This window comes from Hypanus sabinus, chromosome 4 (genome assembly GCF_030144855.1).
Source record: "Hypanus sabinus isolate sHypSab1 chromosome 4, sHypSab1.hap1, whole genome shotgun sequence".
Taxonomy (NCBI): Eukaryota; Metazoa; Chordata; class Chondrichthyes; order Myliobatiformes; family Dasyatidae; genus Hypanus; species Hypanus sabinus.
Window position 1 is genome coordinate 143992529 of NC_082709.1, and position 20557 is coordinate 144013085.

The 20557-nt window shown below is 38.2% G+C and overlaps 1 protein-coding gene across 4 annotated transcripts in view; it reads left to right on the forward strand.

Moving 5' to 3' along the window:
- Positions 1-20557, forward strand: part of usp9 (ubiquitin specific peptidase 9) — a 269594-nt gene that overhangs the window by 18662 nt on the left and 230375 nt on the right. For 2 of the 4 annotated variants that reach the window (XM_059968260.1, XM_059968263.1), the window contains exons 1-2: positions 7050-7296; positions 9223-9268. The exons of 1 other annotated variant lie outside the window; for it this stretch is intronic. The gene's annotated coding sequence lies outside the window, so the exon portion shown is untranslated. Of the gene's footprint in view, positions 1-7049; positions 7297-9222; positions 9269-20557 lie in introns of those variants that run through there. One more of the 4 variants, XM_059968261.1, reaches the window with a different exon arrangement.

Genomic DNA, 20557 nt, shown 5'->3' on the forward strand with positions numbered 1-20557 from the left:
AGAACCCTACTGTTATTTTGTCAATAACTGATTCCAGAGCAGTAAATATAGATACATAAAATTCAAAGTATCAGTTGCAGATAGTTTTGTGTATTGATTGTTGCTCCATTATCCTGGCATTTTCATTTATTTGCTATCAAGCATAGAAAACGTCTAGATTCTGAGGTTAAATTTGCAGGGTGGAATTGAGCAAAGTTAAGGGATTTCAGATTGACTTTTATTTTCTGCATTCACAATGAGATTTTACTAGCCATTAAGATTGGCAAACACCAAATTATCTCAAACTGCACACAGATAGCTCTTTTTTTAATCATCTGAAATATAAGAGATAAAAATTAAAGCCTCAGGTCTCAGAAGCATGTTTGAAAGAATGATGTTATAAGGTTTTTGTTGCACGAACTTAACACTATATTTAAGAATTATTTTCGGATTATACATGTGTTGCAAATGTAACATCTAGGCAGATGTATTCAGATTAAAACATAGCAATAAATGAGAAATGGACATTATTGATAAAATACTTCATAGTTTATCAATAATCACCTCTGTTGTTTTGTCCTTTCGCTCAGTCCTGTGAAATGCCTTGGAATATACTACAATTTTGAAGAAGCTGTGTATATCCTATTTATTGCTGTTGATCATTTTCTTACTGCTATAAGCATACTCAGAAAACAAAAGTTATATATTGCATCTCATATTTGTGGCCTGTTTCAACAGATATAAGTTGCATGCCTTTATTTTAATCCTGGATATGAAATCTTTGGTCTATATAACTTGGATGTGTTTACATGCTCTGAAATAGATATAATTTAATCAAATAATTCAGAAGTTTAAACTCTTCATAAGAGAAAGAATGTCTTGGTCAAGGAATTTCCTTTAAAAATAAATACTTTAATTATTGTAGTGACTTAAATTGGCTTTGAAGCTAATCTACATCTGTAATACGTACACAATATTGAATATATTGAGATATCTCCAAAATGAAATGGAGAAAAGCAAAAGCATTAAAAAAAATTAACATTTGTTAGTCCAGGTACAATCTCTAGAAAGTTGTCTAATGGGTAAAGTGGCAATTCCAAACTAAACTTGAATCAATGAAGGATGTTTGACAGCTGTGGCAGGACTGGAATGTGATTGCCTCTTACAAAGTGAAAATAAGCGACATGGTGACAACAGGGCTTTGCTTCCAGATTAGCTCAATGTCTTCCATGTGTTGCACTTTGACCAACAAAACATGGAAGAATTTTCACAAATTCCCTGAGAGCATCCTTCAGGAGGTTGAACCCATGGAAAACATCTGGCCGAGATTATGAACGTGGCAGAGTACTAAAGACCAGTGCTGATCCAATAGCTGAAGTGTTCACTGACATCTCTAACTTCTCGCTTCAGCAGTCTGAAGTACCCACCTACTTTAAGCAGGCTTCAATCATACCAATGCCTAAGAAGAATGTGGTAACCTGCCTTAATGACTTTCATCCAGTAGCACTTACATCCACTTGATGAAGTGTTTTTTAGAGGCTGGTGATGAAACACATCAACTCTGCTTGAAAAGCTGTTTGGATCCGCTCCAATTTGCCTACTGTCACAACAGGCCCGCAGTAGATGATATTTCATTGGCTCTTCACTCAACCCTGGAACATCTGGGGAGCTTTCAGCAGCAGCCAATTGGAGAGATTGGAAATCTGAGAAGATGTAGTACACTCAGGTTCACTGATGGAGTAGAAATGGCTGCCACTCACTGCAGTTTTGGTGGTTTGTATGGCGGGCAATCATTGTTTGGGGTTGATAGCAAGAAAAAAATCAAAGTAAAGCAGGGGGAAACAGAGTGGCCATTGATCTAGTGGCCAGAGTTAGAGTGGACATTTTGAGGATTTAACTCTTTGAGGCTTCAGTTGGAGAAAGCAAAAAAAGCTGTAGGTAGAGATCCCTGCCCCGGCTGCCACTCAGTTAGTACAGTAGGATGCCATGCAGGATAGTGGAATGCTCCTCTTGCAAGATGTGGAAAATCCAGTGTCCCTGACAACGACATCTGCAAGAAGTGCATCCATCCAGCTGCAGCTTCTAACATCTGCGTTAAGGAACTGGAACTGGATGAACTGCCAGAGTTTGTGGTCCATGTAGGGACAAATGACTTAAGAGTGATGAGGTTTTGCAAAGTGAGTTCAGGGAGTTAGGTGTTGAGTTAAAGGGCAGGGCCTCCAGAGTTGTGATCTAATTATTGCTACCTGTGCCACATGGTAGTGAGGCCAGTAACAGGAAGTTTAACTTAGGTAATGTGGGACCTAACAGAAGAGATGGTTTGTCCCTGAATTGGAAGGGACTAATACCCTGCTGCACAGTGTGGTTTAAACCAGAGTTGCAAGGGGTGAGAACCAGAGTTTCAGAACAGTTAGTGAAGAGATTGTGGAGACAGATGTTGGTAAGTCCTCAGACTAAGTTGGGAATCAGATGGTTGAGCATGGTGTGACTAATGTCTGAGCTGTGTGTATTTCAATGCAAGAAGTATTGTAGGAAAGGCAGATGAGCTCTGGGCATGGATCAACACTTGGAATCATAACCTTATTGCTATTAGATAAATTTGGTTGCAGGAAGGGCAGCATGGCAGCTCAATATTCTGGGGTTCTATTGTTTTAGACATGAGAGAGTGGGAGGGATTAAAGGAGGAGGGTGCCATTACTAGTCATGGAGAATGTCATGGCAGTGCTCAATCAAGACAGACCAGAGAACTCATCCAGTGAGAATAAGAAAGGTATGACCACATTATTGGTACTATATTACAGACTGCCCAACAGTCCTAGGGATTTAGAGGAACAAATTTGCAGAGAGATCACAGACTGTTGCAAGAAACATAAGGTTGTTATGGTAGATGATTTTACCTTTCCACTTATTTTCTGGGACTCCAATACTGTATAAGGACTAGGTGGCATAGAGTTTATCAAATATGTTCAGGAAAGTTTCGGTAATCAGTACGTAGAAGTCCCAAAAAGAGAGCATGTGATTCTGGGTCTGCTATTCTGGAATGAGACTGGGCAGATGACAGAAGTTTGTGTAGGGGAACACTTCGTACCAAGTGATCACATTAGTTGCAAAGGAAATGTGCAAAAATATAGGTCTGCTCCACAGACTGAGATTCTAAGTTGGAGAGAGGCTAATTTTGATGGTATCAGAAATGATCTGACAAGTGTGGATTTGGATGGGCTTTTTCCTGGCAAAGGTGTACTTGGTAAATGGGAGACCTTCAAAAGTGAAATTTTGAGAGTACAAAGTTTGTATGTGCCAGTCAGAATAAAAGGTAAAGATAACAAATGTAGGGAATCTTTGTTTTCAAGAGATATTGAGGCCCTGGTTAAGAAAAAAAAGGAGGTGCAGAGCAGGTACAGACAGGTAGGAACAAATGAGGTGTTTATGGAGTATATAAATGCAAGAGAATGCTTAAAGAAATCAGGAGGACTAAAAGAAGGCACGTGGTTTTCTCAACACACAAAGCAAAGGAGAATCCTAAGGGATTTTACAGATATGTTAAGAGCAAAAGGATTGCAAGGGACAAAATTGGTCCTCTGGTGGAGCCAAAAGAGGTGGGAGAGATCTTAAATGATTTTTTTTGCATCTGTATTGACTCAGGAGACGGACACAGTCTATAGAGGTGAGACAAAGCGGCATCAACTTCATGGACCCTGTACAGATTACAGAGGAGGAGGGGTGAGCTGTCTCGAGGCAAATCAGAATGGATAATCCCCGGGGCCTGACAAGATGTTCTCTTGGACCCTCTGGGAGGCAAGTGCAGAAATTGCCAGGGCCTTAGCAGAGGTATTTAAATCATCCTTAGTGATAGGATAGATACCAGAGGATTGGAGGATAGCCAATGTTGTTCTGCTGTTTAATAAAGGCTCTAAACATAAAAAAGGAAATTATAGGCCAGTTAATCTGACAGCAAAAGTGGGAATGTTATTGGAAGGTATTCAAAGGGACTGAATATATAAATATTTGGATAGACATAGACTAATTAAGAATAGTCAGCATATCTTTGTGTGTGGTATGTCATGTCTAACCAATCTTACTGAATTTTTCAAGGAAGTTATCAGGAAAGTGGATGAAGGCAAGGCAGTGGTTGTTGCCTACATGGATTTTCGCAAGGCAATTGACAAGGTCCCACATAAAAGGTTAGTCAAGAAGGTTTAGTTGGTCGGTTTTCAGAATGAGATAGTAAATTGGATTAGACATTGGCTTTGTGGGAGAAGCCAGAGAGTGGTAGTAGATGGTTGCCGCAGAGATTGTTGACACCATTGTTGTTGGTCATCTATATCAATGATCTGGTTGATAATGTGGTCAACTGGACGAGCAAATTTGCTGACGACACCAAGATTGGAAGTGCAGACAAGTGTGAGGTGTTGCATTTCAGTAGGACCTACCAGGGTATGTCTTACACAGTGAATTATAGGGCACTGAGGAGTGTGGTAGAACAAAGAGAGCTGGGAATACAGATCCATAATTCGTTGAAAGTGGTGTCACAGGTTGGTAGGGCTGTGAAGAAAGCTTTTGACACATTGGCCTTCTTAAATAGTACCCTGTATTGTTTACTGGAGATGGAATGTTATATTGAAGTTGTTTAAGACATTGGTGAGGTCTAATTTGGAGTATTGTGTGCAGTTTAGGTCATCTACCTACAGGAAAGATATAAACAAGGTTGAAAGGGTACAGAGAAAATTTACAAGGATGGTGTTAAGTCTGGAGGTCCTGAGGAATAAGGAATAATTGAATAGGTTAGGACTTTATTCTTTAGAACATAGAAGACTAAGAGGAGATTTGATAGAGGTGTACAAAATTATGAGGGGTAAAGTTAGGGTAAATGCAAGCAGGCTTTTCCCGTTGAGGTTGGGTCAGACTACAACCGGAGGTCATGAATTAAGGGTGAAAGGTGAAAAGATTAAAGGGCACCTGAGGGGAAACTTCTTCCCTCATGGTCGTGAGCATGCAGAACAAACTGCGAACACAAGTTGTGCATGTGAGCTTGATTTCAACGTTTAAGTGAAGTTTGTTTAGGTACATGGATGGTAGAGTATGGAGGACACTGGTTTTTGTGCAGTTCAATAGGAGTAGGTAGGTGAAATGGTTCCAGCATGGACTAGATAGGCCAAGGGGTCTGTTTCTTTGCTGTATTTCTCTATGGCTTAAAGATGCATAAATCATGTTGCTCTTTACTACAACTCAGCATTCAATAATATCATCCCCTTAAAACTGATCAATAAAAGTCAAGACCTTAGCCTCAAAACCTCCTTGTGTAATTTGATTCTTGATTTCCTCAAGTGCAGACCCCAGTCACTTCGGATTGGCAAAAACATCTCCTTCACAATCTCCAACAGCACAAGTGCTCTACAGGGCTGTTTGCTTAGCCTCCTGCTCTAATTACTTTACACTTAAAACTGTGTGGCCAAGTACAACTCCCAATGCCATAGTCAAGTTTGCTGACATCACCTCTGTCTTTGGCCAATTCAAAGGTGAAGATGAATCAGCATATAGAAGGGAGAATGAAATCCTGGCTGAGTGATGCCATAACAACCTCTCACTCAATGTCCGCAAGATACAGATTCTGATAATTGACAAAGAGGAGGAAACCAGAACTCTTTGGGGACTAGAAATGGAGAGGGCCAGCAGTTTTAAATTCATTGGTGTTATAATTTCAGAGGACCTGTCCTGGGCCTAGCATGTAAGTGCAATTATGAAGAAAGCATGGCAGCGCCTCTACTTTCTTGGAAGTTTGTGAAGATTTGGCATGACGTTTAAAACTTTGACAAACCACTGTAGATGTCTGATGGGGGTATATAGACTGGTTCCGTCACAGCCTTGTATGGTAACTCAGATGCCCCTGAAGAGAAATCCTGTAAAAAGTATTGGATACAGCCCAGCCCAGTCCATCACAGGAAAAGCCTTCTCCACCTTTGAGCACATGTCCACAGAGTGCTGTTGTAGGAAAGCAGCATCCATCTCCAAGGACCCCCACTACCCAGACCATGTTCCCTTCTTGCTGCTGCTAGAAGGAAGAAGATACTGGAGGCTCAGGCCACACACCACCAAGTTCAGGAACCGTTAGTATCCCTCAAGCATCAGGTTCTTGAACCAGTGAGGATAGCTTCACTGGGCTTTACTTTCCCCATCACTGAACTTTTTTTTAACCCATGGACTCACTTTCAAGGACCCTGAGTCATCTTATGTTCTTGATATCTATTGCTTATTTATTTTTATTTTGTATTTGCAGTTTGTCTTATGCACATTGGTTGTTTGTCTTGTTGGGTGCCATCTTTCATTGATTCTATTACGGTTCTTGGATTTATTGTAAGAAGCAAATTTGTAGTGACATATATGTACTTTAAGAATCAAAATATTGTGCTTAATGTTATGACCCAAATGTTGATATAGGCTTACATCACAATGTTGTGGAAGTAATTCTATCGAGTGTGAATAGCTGCGACAGCCTCTCTCTTATATGAAAATAAAACAAAAGCGATTGACTTTGCATCTTCATACCTTTCCTGCAACTTTGCTCACCCTTTCAGTTGTCGGAGGGGGGAGCTTGAGCGGCAATTCGTGGTGTTGTCGAGAGATGGCGCTTGTAAACGCGAGCCACTTCCCCTGGCCGGGTGACATTATCATCCGGGGATGGAGGTGCTGCCCAACCGGGGGTTGAATTGGCAGATTCCGAGCCGTGGCATGAGTACAATTGTAGGCAAAACAAAAAAATATATAATGCAGTGAGGGGCAGAGTGGCTGCGACAGCCTCTTCTTTATATATAAAAAAAGAATGGCTTGGTGGTTATGTAGAATTACAGCCTGTTAGAGTTTTTTTAACAACAGGCCGGGCTTTTGACAGATTTGAGTAAATTTATTTTTGAAAAAATAGAAATCGAGAGAGGACCTTGAACAAAGCGGCCCTGAGAACTTTTGATCCCTCCCTTCTGTGGAGCCGTTCTCCACACTTTCCTTCCTGCCGTGCGTGTCGGGGCCGTCGGAGGCCGTTGCGTCTGCTCTGTTTGTGCAGTTTTTTTTAATAACGCGCTCCGCCGCCATATTGTTGTGTGGCTCGGTCCTGGAGAGAGCGGGGTCGGTGTTGGTTCAGATAAAGGGTTACTGGAAGGGATCAGAGTGGGGAGAAGGGTGCAAAGAAACGAAGAAGAAACTGCTGGAAGAAAAATAATAAAGCCGTATCTCCTCTTCCACGTCTTCCCTCCCCCCCCCCCTTCAATCTCACCCTCCCTACGCAAACCCAGGCTCGCAGTCCTGGCAAAGGAGACCTAATTCCTGGTAAGGCATGGGACTCTCGTGTCATTATGATATGTTTTATTCAATTTCTTGGAGAGTCTGGTTCAGAGATGTGAATTGCTTTCTGCGTTAATGCCATAAAGACTCTGATGGGGTTTTGGAAAGTAGAAAAGATTGAATAGCGATGGAGCTGTTTACATGTCTGAGGATTTTTGACGGTGATGGTGAAGCCGGCTGCTGCCTGCGTGAGGAGGAAAATGGCTGACAGACTCCCTTATCTGGCTGTATTTGTGAGGGGAAAGGTCCCGTTTTGTGCAGAAAGCCTAGATTGGGTTGATGTGTCATTGGGCTTATTACAAGGTGGCGACAGTTTGCTCTCTTTGTCTTAAAAAATAAGTCATCATTTTGTGGGAAGAAACTCGGAATGGAATATTTTCCATTTCCTTTCTTGGACTGTTAAACGCCATTTCTGAGGTGGAGTGATTTTTCTGATGGAAAACGTAGGCCTCGACTACGCCTGGAACATTAGGCCTGGTCTATTTTGCGCTTTGAAATTCATATATTTTTTTACAGTGAATCGTTGTATGATTTAAGTAGATAATTTTGTAGAAATAGCAATCTAAAGTAATTTAAAGCGGTGTCCCACGCCTAATAATGCAGTCAGTCAGTGTTAAGACGAATGTAGAGTTATGCACATAGTTGGAAATGTTAAGACTGACGTGTAAGTTAGGCTGCGAAGTATCGTCATTTTGCAAGGAAAAATGCATGGCTTGTAAATCTGTGTTAGTAATGAAGCAGCAATAACCTCAAAAATTACTTACGATTCTGTCAGGAACTTAGTATATCTACTGGTTAAGCTGGTATCAACTCTTGTTAGTGTCAGTTAGTGTCATTATTAAAATATTTATGCCTATAACCGAAATGTATACTTTTACTGGAATAGTTAGTTTGGTGTAATATGAGATTGTTATCTTATTGTCAATTTATAATAACCCTAGGCGAAACATATTGTTCTGCTCTGCTTTTTATAAAAAGTGGTCGGTACGACTTTCCCAGTATGAAAATCACATTATCAAATGAGTGGTGCTTGCAAGTAAAATATACTTAATTCCCATAATAAATTAAGATAATGTCATGAACCATAATATCTTAGAAAAGATATTTCAGAAGTCAGTCTTCAGCTATATGCTAAACAGTGGTAATATCACATTAATGAAGTTCTTTTCAGTAGAAGTTTAAATGTGTTTGAAACTTCAATATATTAATTGATCACCGTACAATTTATAAAATTAGTGTTGCTTCCTGAGTTTTTGTTACAAAATATCTGTCATATTTTGAGTTTACTTAAATTTTGGGGAAAATATATTCTACATTCAAAATAAGTCAGGATAGTTGACCTAAACAATAAAGGTAATTGATTGCAAAGCTTTTCTTATTAAAATAATGTATGAAAATGGGTTTTAAAATGCTTTTGAATTATCAGAAATAAAACTGCTTCCTGGTCCAGCAATGTTGCTTAATAGCCAGCGATTTACTTCACTAGAATCCAAACAAAATGCTGCAGTCAATTAGCAGTCAGGCAGCATCTATGAAAAGAGAAAGCACATTCTAGCTTCTGTGTTGTTTTCTCATATCTGCAGATTTTATTTTACTTGTTTAATCCTGGAATCAATTTTATAACAGTCTATTGAGTTGTAGTGTATACTTGAAAGAAAATTCAACAAGATTTAAGTTACAGGGACTGCTGAGTCTGGCATTCAAAAAGTTGACAGATCTGCAGGAAGGTGACTTCTAATGATTTGAGCTTTAAAGCATGCAACAGTTAAGTAGGTCTTCACCAAGTCTGGCCCAGTGGGGCTACCAGTTCAAATGAAGTGGAATCTTGATGTGTGGATATTTATAAAGTGCCTAAGTTGCACATGCACATACACTATTTATCTTTCATCTTTTCCCCATTCTTTTCTGAAGGTGCTGATTTACTGGATATTGTTCCATGGACAGCGGCAGCCCTCAGGTATTTTGCCCAAATAATGATTGTTGATGCAAAAGCCTTAAATGAATGTTGACGTTATTTGATTGCAGATGGTGTTGCAGTCAAGATCATTCCAGTATTTTGCATGCACACTTTGCGTTATGAGACATCAAAAAATATATTGCAGCAGAAATCTTGCTTGCCTGATTACTTTTAGTCACTTGACCATTTCTCCAGTTTCATTTAATCTCTCCCAAAAAATAATCTCCATCTGTGAATTATTATCTTGGCACAGACAGAATCGAATTTGAATGTAGAGCCGATTGGTTTTATAGTACTACACCAGGTAGTACCTTCAGAACTGTGTGTTTGAGAGAGTTGATTTGTTTTTGGACCTTTTTTGCCTTTTTGTTTAATGAGTTGAGCTCAATGAGTTAAAATACTATACTAGAATTTATAGTGTTCCAGTTATCTTTTGAAAGAATATGCTGACATTTGAGGGGAGCATCCACATTAGGAATGAGAATGATAAGAGTTTTACATTGTTTTTGCAGTTGAAAACTGCAGTTTTATAACATCAGCAATATATTTATTTGTTACTTGCAGCCAAACTTTAACCCATTGAAAATGAGGATAGAGATCTTAAAATGAGTCAAGGTTCTTGTTCACTGTGTTATGAATAATTAATTTTTGTTTTTGGGGGGAGAAAAGTCAGGACAGTTAAAACAGGGTTCTGTTAAGATTTATATTGGATTTTCATTCAAAAGTTTGTATCAGTGGAACTACACCAGAATCATTATGGTAAGAAGGGATAAAAATTTTAGGGAAGAATAATGTTGGAAGTCCAAAATGGTAGTGTTTACGTGTAGAGAGAAGAGGGAATTAGGTTTTGTTGCTTTACAGTTGCTCATATTTAACATAATTTAGCAAGTACTGCACTATATCCTGTCTAATTTGTCTTTCGATGCACTGCGTTTATTACAGTTTGGAAACTTCAAGTGTTGGGTGTACTGGTCTTTTTTAGAAATGGAACTCAGTACCTTGGTTAATTAAAGAGAATTGGTTTTGTATGGCAAGAACAAAATATTTCACTATATTTTGTGTATTTTTAGTGGCCTTCATATCATAAGTAGAGCACTGCACAACTTGTAGATTTTTATTAGTGTCATAAGTTGGAAAGCCCCTTAAAACTTGGAGAAATATTTTGAGCAGGGTGTAAGAAATTTAAGAGAAAATAAACACTTGGAGATAACATTAATATAGTTAATTCTGTTTGCCATTTTTTTCCTAAGGGACACCAGCAAAAATCCTTAAATATGTGAGTGACAAAATTAAATTAAGTTCATTGCATTTTCATGAGTTCCTGTCTCTCACTTGTACTGTCTCCTTTTTGTTTCACTCTATTTTAGTTTGCCTAATTTTTTCTTCTCTACCCCTCCTCAACCTATCATTTACCCTGACTTTTGTGTTACTTCCTTTTCATTCTTTCCTTTATCTACTCAGCCTTATTCCTTCATCCTTTTGTGGATAGATTGAAACAAATAGCTAAAACACTGGTCATCTCGAGAATTGAATTGGTCATGTGCATTGTACGTTTAAGGATGTGATAGAAAATGAAATATTGGAGTAAAATATAAAGAGAAGAAAACTGTTTCAGAGGTATATAAAGTATTGATATTGGCAACAATAAACATTGGCCACAAGGCAAAGATGGAAACTGCAAGTGAGAAAATTAAATACATGAGTAGTATTTTAAATAGTTCAAGTTGTATCTGTCTTGCTGCTTACTAAGTTTGTTCAATAGAAGAAATCTATTTCACATTTTCACTGTTCTTCATAAAGTATGTGATTCAGTGGTGGCGTATGGATTTTACTAACCCATTGATCTGAAGTGGAACTCACACAAGTGTTGTCAGTGTGGTCGTGAGTGGAGGGTTGCAAGTGAACGTTTTGGACTTCAGTCAAGGTATTAAGAACATTTTATAGAGTCTGGTAAACCAAGAAGCTAATCCAAATGAGGAACTGGATTTAAATCATAGTTCATATTAAAAAAAAGTAATAATATAAAGCCATCAGATGCCATTAAAGTTCATAATGTTCCAGCCCTCCTCTGTTTCTCTGAATTCAGAGGTCTCAAGAGAGACAATGATTCTATTGACTTTAATATTTGAAAGATTATACAATGGTGCTCTTGGATTCAAAGGTATCATATCTTACTCTGACAGTCAAATTGGGAGAGGAAGAGGGAATTCTGCACCAACTGCATCAGTGTGAGGTGAAATGCTGGATTATTATTATGGATCTGATATCAGGCAAATATCAAAGTATATTTCAGAAATGAGTTCCTAGGTTTGAGTACTTTGAGGCTACAATACACTGGAAAGATAGAGGACCACTGGATTGTCAAAGGAATTTAAAGAGCTCGTTCAATATGTTTGCTTGCCAGTCTTTTCCTGGTCACACTGCCTTTTCCCTTGGGAACTCTATTTTGGATCAATAGGATAGTAAGGTCTGTGAACCACCACTGGGTCACATGCCTAGTGATGAAGAATACTGAAGTAACAAAATAATGGATTTTTCCTCGTGAACAAACTTAATAAGCAGCAAAAAGACAGTCATAACTTGAACTAAAATATGAAAATAGTGTATAGAATCTTTTTGAATTTCAGGGTGATTGCCAAAAGTCTTAGTTTAATGAGAAGAACGTGTTTTTACATCTCAAACCTAATTCCTTAATATTGTTGGTTAATTGGAAATGTTTGGAATCTAGAATCAAAATCTGAAAGTAGTAACTCAACTAAGCAAAAGTTTTAGAAAAGTGTTTTTTAAAGGTGCATAAAATTGAAATGGGCAGATTGGAATCCTGGTGACCATTGTATTTGGAATTGATGTGCTAAGCTGTTTTAATCTGTTTAAATAATGGAATGACTTAAAATAAAGGTGCTTATGTAATTAAATTTAACTACACTTAACTGGTTTGTTTTGGCATTTATGATATCACTGGAGAGAACTTTGTGATGTCAGAACTGATGGAGTTCTTTGCAAAGTATTCACTGACTATAATCAGAGGTTTTGAACAATAGAAGAAACAGTTAAGTGGTTTTACATTAGAATAACGGCTGTTAGAATGTACTGAATAATTCAAGGTAATTGGTTGAAGTTGTAAGCTGAAGATGTTGCATTCTTCCTGTATGATGTCATGACATGCATTTTTATGATTAGATTTTAGCCAGTTTGGGAAGAAGTGACATGCAGCTGTAACATTTGTGTGTTCGAAATATTTGAATTTATTCAAAGATTTTTTTGATTCCAAAATGATTTCTGATTATAGTATTTATAGCTAAATAACCCATGAAAGTTAAAAATGTTAGTGTAGTTTGTGAGTTCAAAAGAGTCCATTTAGCTATATTGTCTGTCTTATGTCCTACCTTAATATTTGTGTTAAGTTCATAGATTACATTGTTAAATCTTTTCAATTTGTTAAATTCATTAGAATATGTAAAAGCAATCGATACTGTTTAGTACTTCAAAACTGGTCGTGTCAGAAAAGTTATTGCATTGAAATTCACATCTCCTAATACAGTTGAATTTGTGTGATGATAACTTGTGAATGAAGATCATGTAAAGAGTAGGTTATAGGAGAAGATTATATTTGGTTTAAAGAAAAGGCTTAAAAGTTTCTGGAAAAGGGCCTAAATCTGAGGACTCAGTGTATTAGACTTAACAAAGCATGATCAGGAAATTGATACTTAAGGGAAACTAGAATAAGTGCATAAGAGCAACTATAGTTTGTAACAAGGAGGAAAATCAGCAAAGCCAAATATGAGTTATTTACAGAGATTTTATAATGAAGAGCAAACAGGTGAGAGGAACTAAACATTTTGCATTCTTCTTGGAAGAAGACAGTACAACATGTAGAATTATTGAAGAACCAAGAGATAAGCACAGAGGCGAAGTAAAAGAAGTATTGCAAGATAACTGGAAGAATCTAGTGATCTACACTGAGTTTTGAAAGAAGTAGCTTTGAAGAATTCACTGGTTGTCTTTTGCAAAATTCTGTGGATTTTTGAGCCTGTCAATTTCAGAATGGAAGGCAAGGAAGATGGGAAGTTACTGAATTGAATTGACTTTATTTCTTACATCCTTCACATTCATGAGGATACATAAAAAATCTTTGTTACACCTCCATCTGAATGTGCGATGTGCAATCATAGTAATTTATAATAAATAGAACAGTCAATGTAATATAGAGTACAGGTTTCCCCCACCATCCGAAGGTAGAGTGTTCCTATGAAATGGTTCTTAAGCCAGAATGTCATAAACTGAAGAAGCAATTACCATTTATTTATATGGGGAAAATTTTTGAGCATTCCCAGACCCAAAAAATAACCTATCAAATTGAACTAAATAACACATAAAAACTAAAATAACAAGATAATATAGTAAAAGCAGGAATGACATGATAAATATACAGCCTATATGAAATAGAAATATTGTATGTACTGTGTAGTTTCACTTATCAAAATCGGGAAGACAGCGAGCCAAAATTGATGTGGAGAAAAAAAATCAGCACGTACATGCACGTGCGCACAACTGCCCGCACAAGGCTTCATGGTCATGGTAGTCTTTCTTGGGGTAAACACATGTATAAAGCGGGCGTCTTTTCTTCGTAAATGTGAAAATCTTCCTTGGTTAGCGAAAAAGGTACTAATGTAGGTCTTTCATAACAGTGAGCTGTCATAAAGCGAATGTTTGAAAAATGGAGGCCATCTGTACACACAAATCAGCATGAGTTCATCAGTCTGATGGCCTGGTGGAAGAAGGTGTCCTGGAGCCTGCTGGTCCTGGCTTTTATGCTACAGTACCACTTTCCAGATGGTAGCAGCTGGAATAGGGTGTGGTTGGGGTTACTTGGTCCCAATGATCCTAAGGGCTCTTTTTACACACCTGTCCTTGTAAATGTCCTGAATCATGGGAAGTACACAACGACAGATATGCTGGGCTGTCTGCACCACTCTGCAGAGTCCTGCGATTAAGGAAGGTACAGTTCCCATACCAGGCAGTGATGCAGCCAGTAAGGATGCTCTCAGTTGTGCCTCTGTAGAAAGGATTTGGGGGCCCAGACCAAACTTCCTCAACCGTCTGAGGTGAAAGAGGTGCTGTTGTGCCTTTTTCACCACACGGCTGGTGTCTGAGGTCCTCAGTGATGTGACATGTCAACCTGGCATCAGTAGTTGGAATCTTATCAGGCTTATTTTTTTCCAAGGCATTTAAAATTCATAATATCATTGAGCTCACTTGATGTGAATTTATGAAAAGGAATGGTGTCGGTGACAAATGAAGTTCTTTTGAGTACAGTAGATGTGGGAGAGGAGGGACTGTGGATCATTTGGATTTTCAGAAGCTTTTCAATAGGTCCTGTGCAGAACCAGGTTTTATATATGCAGCATAGAAAGCATTCTGTCTGGATGCATTATGGTGTGGTATGGCAACTGCTCTGGTTGAAACCAGAAGAAATGGCAGAGGGTCATGACACAGCTCAGCACATCATTGAAACCAGCCTTTCTGTATGAACTCTCTCTATTCTTTTTGCTGACTTGGTAAAGCAGCTGATGTATTTTAAGACCTCACCCAGCCTGGGTATTCTCTCTTCCCCACATAATCAGGCAATAGGTAGAAAAGTATGAAAGCATGTACCACCAGGCTCAAGGACACATTCAATCCCACTGTTATGGGACTATTGAACAGTCTCCCAGAATACTAAGATGGAGTCTTGATCTTGAGTGGATTCTTGATTTCATAGTCTTCCTTCTTATTCTTTGCACCTTATTGTTTGTCTCCATCACACTTTATAATAGTAATGCTTTCTTCTGCATTGTTTTTGTTTTCCATTGTACTACCTAATTGCAGTGATGTGAGGAAATGTGTATGGATAGTATGGAAAATAATTTTTCATTGTACATTGGTAAATATAACAAAAAACTAAATTACATTGGTGAATGAAGTTGGTATGTGGGGAGTTTTGGGTAGTTTATTATTGTACGTGTATTAACTAGGGAACAACATAAAAGTAAGTGTGTCTACCTTAGGTTTGCATACTGACCAGCAGTATACTGCAGTGAATGGTGATTTGTCCCCAAGTGTTCAGGTGAAAATTATTTCCTGATATCAATAAATTCAGTGAGTAGTAATGACAACACAGAGGCATCAAAATTGTATGGATGAAATGAGTGTCTGGGCAATTATATGGCCAGACAGAGAACAAATTGAAATAACACCTTTCCTGATTGGAGGGTCTTAACCCAAAATTTTGACTGTGCCTTTCCTTCCATAAGTGCAACCTGATCTTCTGAGTTCCTCCAGAGTTTTGTGTATCATTCTAGGTTTCCAGCTTCTGAAGTCTAATCTTGTGTCACTTCAATTAAAATAATGTGTGTCCATTGCATTGGGGAGGGCTGGGAAATAAATTTGTGTTTTTTTTTTGAATGGTAAGGGATCACAATGTACTGTTCAGAGAGACCAGGTTATCTTTGTACATGTCATTGAATACTAACCGAGATGAAACGAAGAAAGCCAGTTGCCCAGAGATTTGAATAGTTCAATAGAAATTTATGCTGCTATTATCCTTATTCCAGACGTTCCTTAAAGTCTCTTTCAAATGTTTAATCACAAGTGAGTTTGGTTTTGTGTCAAATTCTACTTGGTGTCTTGGGACAATGCATAATTTTCTGGCCTAAATATTTGTGCAGTGTCCTTGATTTCATGGAAGAGTTCAGAGTAGTAGGGAACTTGAGTAAAATTACTGGTAAATAGTTAAGAATGTCAATTTGTTGAAAATGAAATTAGTAACTTTTCATCATTGGCTCCTGTTTTCCTGAACATACCATCATAATCTATTGTGAAAATAATGAAGCTGACAGCTGTCATTATACCTATGAAATTGTTACAGCAATGTTGGATGATTAAATGGGGAAAGATGAGTGATTTTATAAGTTCATATACTGGAAGTCTGAAACTAAAATGGAAATTTCCTGATATGTTTTTATCAGATTAGATGGCATCCATATCAAGAGAAGAGAAACCGATTAATGTTTCAGTTGTAGAACCTGCTGGCAAAGATTTTTCAATTGGAAAAGTTAACTCTTGTTTTTGTTCCACAGATGTTAAATAGGGAAATTTTGAGAGTGTTAATTATAATATGATACTTTACCAAAATGTGCAACTCCATGTTTGACTGTCTGTTCAAATATATGGAGTTGTGAATTTGTTTAACTCATTTGTGATCCTAAACTAAATTTATCACGGAGTAAAATAATTGCAAGTTTAAGTAACCTTTTTAATAATGCAGTAGATGCTCATCACTGTTACCCAGCTTCTATCACTGAAAATTGTCAAAGCAGAATTTGAACTCTGAGGTGTTGAGAATTAAATTTTCTTTTATCTCAATTCACTTGCAGTCTAATTTTTTTTGACCTGTTTTTAATATTGATTTCATGGGTGGTAACAGACTGATTAGCTTAACACTATTACAGTGCCAGTTGTAAGATCAGGGTTCAATTTCCATTGCTATCTGTAATGGGTTTGTATGTTCTCCTTATGACTGCATGAGTTTCTTCCCACATTCCAAAGACACACAGGCTAGGGTTAATGACGTGTGGGTATGTTATGTTGGTGCCAGAAACGGGGCAACACTTGCAGGCTGCCCATCACAAATTGGTTTGATTTGACACAACTGCCGCATTTCACTATGTTTTGATGAACATGTGACAAATAAAACTAATCTTTCACCATTCTAGCTTGCACTTCCTTTCCAGTCCTTGGTGATTTTCACATGAGAATTGGAATTGTTTAAAGTAATATGATTACAAACTAGAGAAGATCTGCAGATGCTGGGAATTTGAGCAACACACAAAATGCTGGATAAACTCGGCATCCAGGAAAAGAGTACAGTCAAGGTTTTGGCTGGAAACTTTGACTGTTCTCTTTTCCTAGATGCTGCCTGGCCTGCTGAATTCCTCCAGCATTGAATGTGATTATTGGCCTTGTTTTCTTGACTTGCATCAGGTGCTAAGTGTGTGTTTCAAATATTGCAAAGTATGTTTCATTTCAGAAACACACAGTGTAACATACCACTGCGTTAAATGGGCAAGGGTAGGGCACATTAATGTCAGGCATAATTCATTGGCCGATAACTACTTTCTGGATCATGATATCTTTTAGCGTTTTCTGAAAGAATGTAGAAGATGTTATTTTTTGCTTGGCACGTGAGTTTTTAAAATGTTTTGATATTGCCAAAAGAAATTTTTTCCTTAAAAATTGCACTTTTCTGGTCAGTTACACAAAGATTTGGTCACCATTTTCTTAAAAAAAATTGGTGATCCCTATAAATTTGAATAAATTCCTCAGTAATTGAAAGATTTGGAAGAGTGGATGTGTATAGTCATGGACTTAGCTCACCAAATGCTTTGGGAAGAAAAAGAAAAATGGGAAGCATGTAGAGCAATTACATTCACAATATCTGCTAGAGGTGGTGGTGAAGGCTGATAACATTTATGTTTAAAAGATGTTTGGACAAGTACGTTGCTTAGAAATGTGTAGAGGACATATGCCTAATATGGAGCAAATGCAATTAGCACGGAGCAACATCCTGATCTACATAAATAATGTGGATTGAGGGGGTCTATTGCTGTGATGTACGACTCTTTGAACTTGGCTTGATTGAGTAGTTTCAAAGTGAAAATAGATTTTTAAAAATTAAGGTATTAATTCAATATTCAACAAAATAACATTTAGCTAGTAAACATATGGTGACTAGTTTTGTTTGCTATCTGACCACAAACAGAGATGGTGGATAAATTGTAATCTGGACAAGTCGGATTGATGGTCAGTATTGAAAAACCAACTATGAAAAAGGCAATGTCAGATGTAGTATTTTGTGATGGAAAGGGTTAATTCATCTAGTTGCAGAGGAGTCATAATCAGTCTTACAGCATAGTAACAGGTCATTTGGTCCACTGCATTTATGCCAACCACCATGCCTATCTATACTAATACTAATTCCATTTACTTGCATTAATTCTATAAACCTTGCTCAGTCAAGTACCTGTTTAGATCTCCCATAACGTTGTGTCTGTGTGTCCTCTGGCAGCTACTTCCAGACAGCAATGAGTCTATCCCATGGATTTTGTTTTAACTTCCCCATACATCTTAAACCTATGCATTATATTTTTAGACACCCCTGCAATGGGAAACAGACGTAGGCTGTCTGGAACAGGGGTTCCCAACCTCTGTTAATGGCATAAAAAAGGTTGGGAACCTTGTTCTAGAAGCTCAGTTTTATTTGTCACATGAAAAGCGTCATTTCGTGTCAAATCAAAACAGTGAGGATTGTGCTGAATACAGCCTGTAGGTGACACCTATATAGCATACCCACAATTTGCTAATCCTGACTCTACATCTTTGGAATCTGTGAGGAAATCCACATGATCGGGGGAGAATGTGCAAACTCCTTACAGTAGTGGAAATAGAATCTGTATTGGTGATCGCTGGTACTGATCGTGTTAACCACTATTCTGCCATGCCGCCCATCCTACTTATCTACTCCATATTTGCCTGAAATAATTTTGCATATCTCTCCATATCATGCCTCTCAGATTCAGATCCAGATTTTTGTCACTTGTATTTTGAAACATTCAGTGAAATGCATCATTTGTATTACCAACCAACATAACCAGTGATGTGCTGGAGCTGCCTGTCAGTTTTGCCAAAATTCCAGTGCCAACATATCATGCCCACAATGTTGCATAGTACGACACAAGCAATAATAACAGTAAAACAAGCTGCGGTCCTTGGCCATGGTAGAGATGGAGGATCGCTATTGTCCAGTTATTTAAAAAAGGCTCTAAGAATAAACCAGGTTATTATAGTTTGTGAACTTGATGTCAGTAGTAGGTAAGTTATTGGAAGGTATTCTGAGGGACCAGTTGCATAAGCATTTGGATAGACAAGGATAGTCTACGTAACACGAGTGAATCTGTGGAAGCTGGAAATAAATAAAAAAAACAGGAAATGCTGGCAGAACTCAGCAGGCCAGACAGCATCTATGGGAGGAGGTAATAACGACGTTTCGGGCTAGCCGAAATGGGCTAGCCCATTTCCCTCCAGCCTATCACTTCCCAGCTCTCTACTTTATCCCTCCCCCCACTTCTTATCCCCCCTTGACCATCCCATGTTACTTCACTCCTGATGAAGGGTTTTGGCCCGAAACGTCGTTATTACCTCCTCCCATAGATGCTGTCTGGCCTGCTGAGTTCTGCCAGCATTTCCTGTTTTTTTTTATAGTCTACGTAGCTTTCTGCATGGTAGGTCATGTCTAACTGATCTCTTTTTGTGGAAGTTACTAAGAAAGCTAATGAAGGAAAGGCAGTAGATGCTGTCTATGTGGACTTTAGCAAAGCTTTTGACAAGGTCACACATGGGAAACGGATCAAGAAGGATCAAGCACCTTCTCCTCTGTAATCTGCATTCAGGATGAGGCAGTAATTGGGATTAGACATTGGCTTTGTGGGTGAAGCTGTCTACTGCCCTCTGGCTGCCTCTCTGACTGGAAGCCTGTGACTTGTGGTGTGCTGTAGGGATCATTGCTGGGTCCATTGTTCTTTATCATCTACAATACTGTGCAAATGTCTTAGGCACATGTGAAAAAATTCTTTGAAGGGAAGATGCTTTCAGAAATGAAGTTTTTAAATACAAAAAAAATTACTATAAAGAACAGTAAACAGTTAAAAAAAACTGAATCAAAACAACATTTGGTGTGACTATCCTTGCCTTTAAAACTGCATCATTTCTCTTGGGTACACCATCCTGTAGTTTTATAAGAAAATCAGCTGGTAGGTTAGAAAACATAGAAGACCTACAGTATGATATAGGCCCTTCGGCCCACAAAGCTGTGCTGAACATGTCCTTACCTTAGAAATTACCTAGGGTTATGCGTAGCCCTCTACTTTTTAATATCTTTGTCTAATATAAAGCATCTTGAAGAACCTGCCACAGTCATTCTGTACCTTTGGCTGCTTGTCTCTCCAGGTAATCCGAGACAGCTTCAATGATGTTGAGATCAAGGCTCTGTGGAAGCTATACCATCTGTTGCAGAACTCATTGTTTTTTTTTCACTGAAGATGGTTCTGTATGACTTTGGCCATGTGTTTGAGGTCATTGTCCTGCTGCAGAATGAAGTTGGGATTGATCAGATGCCTCCCTGATGATTTTGCATGATGGATGAGAATCTGTTTGTACTTCTCAGTATTGAGGATTCCATGAATTCTGACCAAA